At 43.5% G+C, this 1,746-nt stretch overlaps 1 pseudogene; it reads right to left on the bottom strand.

The window, feature by feature from the left end:
• Positions 1-968: 968 nt before the first annotated feature.
• LOC112863667 (small ribosomal subunit protein eS12 pseudogene) lies at positions 969-1,490 on the bottom strand (annotated as a pseudogene).
• Between the last annotated feature and the right edge of the window lie 256 nt (positions 1,491-1,746).

Below are 1,746 nucleotides of genomic sequence, written 5' to 3'. Positions count from 1 at the left end.
TCAAGCTCTGCTTGGGATTCTTTCTCTCCCTCTCTCTCTGCCCCTACCCCACTCATGCTCCCTCTGTCTCTATCAAAATAAATAAACATTTTTAAAAAAGTATTACCTTTGAACTCAAAGATGGGTTTAAGTTTCTGGCTCCACTATTTGCCAGAGATTTGACAAACAATTAATTTCCCTGAATCTCAGTAGCTCACCTGTAAAATAGGAACAATGTTAGTACCTACATCACTGAGTTAATATGAGGACTGAAAGGGACTGTGTATGCCAAGAGTTTATCACAGTGTAATTGGTGGTATTTATTGTTATTATTATAATTCACTGCAGGATTTTAGGGCTTGGGGAGAGGGAAGATAAGATCAGTGATACCCTTGAAGGGGAATGGAGAATTCAAAGAGAAGTAACAAAATGTCTTACAAGCTTGGGATTCAGGATAGATTTTTCCAAAGTCATCTGGTATTTTTCTGGGAAGACTGGTGACCAAGGCCAGAAGGGTAGTTTCCCAGCTAAACTCTCTCTCCATGTACTATAGCACTGTTTACCTCTCCATAGGGCTGCCTATGCAGAGTTTAGGACTGTAGCAGAAGTTTGACCTTAAAAGTTTAAGAATCTAGAACCCTGAGAGAGAGATGAAATCTGTCAGTGAGAAACACCTACGTGTTTTGTGGGGATATGTAGGAGGTGAGTATTGTTGTTTTTTAGATGTTATCACTGGTGATGCGAAACAACATGAGCTCACTGAGTCCAAGGTTGTTCTTTTCCAAACTTGCTTACTCACCAACCAAGCCAGTCCTTCCCAGAAGTATGGAGAGGAGGTGTTAAGTGATCCCAGTGCCTACTGCTTGCCACACCAGTTTGCTATCTGGCCTCCATCGATGAATAATCTTGGGGAGGGAGGTCATACTTCTCATTATTTGTAGAACTACAGAGCTAATGTTTATTTTGTATTTACCATGTATCCCCAGGGGCTGCTGCTTGGTGTGCATCATTGATTTATTTTCGTTTTTATTTATTTATGTGTTTATTTGAGGCACAAGAACCAAGTTTTTTATTTGTTCATTTCTTGAATTTGCAGTATTCCTTGATGACATCCTTGCTTGGCCTGAGATTCTTTGCCATAGTCATCAACCACCACATGACTGGAACCAACCACTTTGCAGGGTTTTCCCTCTTTGTCAGTTTGACGGAGGCACACTTGTTCCCCCAGTTTTTTGATGTCATTGACCTTAACTAGGTTGCTTTGGCGTTCAGCACAAAGGGCCTCCGCCAACTTGACAGACATATAGCCTCATATATGCATCATAGTTGGATGCACGTTCACAAAGATGGGCTTGATGCTTGTCTAAGGCTTTGGCAGCTTTGCAAGTGCCACGTGGTAGGCCATCAATTCCACGTGCTTGGCCATCGTGGATGAGGGTGGTCTTCAGCACCTCTCGCAAAGCAGTGTTAATGCCCATTACACCTCCAGCAGCAATGTCTTCCTCAGCCATGGCAGGTGGGTTAAGGCTGGAGCCGAATCTTGAGTGCCCCCAACCTTCCACCTGCGTGTGACTGGCAGGGGCCAGGACAGAGCGCGTCATCTCATTTAATCCTTCTCACAAAAGTTACCAGTTATTGTTACCCCCATCGTTGAACTCCTACTTGACTTGTGGTTTCTTATGAAGTACTCCCAACTTGGTGAAAGAGCCCTGGGGTCAAGAAAACTCAACACTTGTAAGCAGACAGGAGAAACGTGGTGTGGTGTTT

This window comes from Puma concolor, chromosome B4 (assembly GCF_028749965.1).
Source record: "Puma concolor isolate L17-30 chromosome B4, mPumCon1.1.hap2, whole genome shotgun sequence".
Classification (NCBI taxonomy): domain Eukaryota; kingdom Metazoa; phylum Chordata; class Mammalia; order Carnivora; family Felidae; genus Puma; species Puma concolor.
The sequence above is the reverse complement of the archived record's forward strand: the minus strand, read 5'-3'. Positions and strand labels throughout refer to the sequence as shown.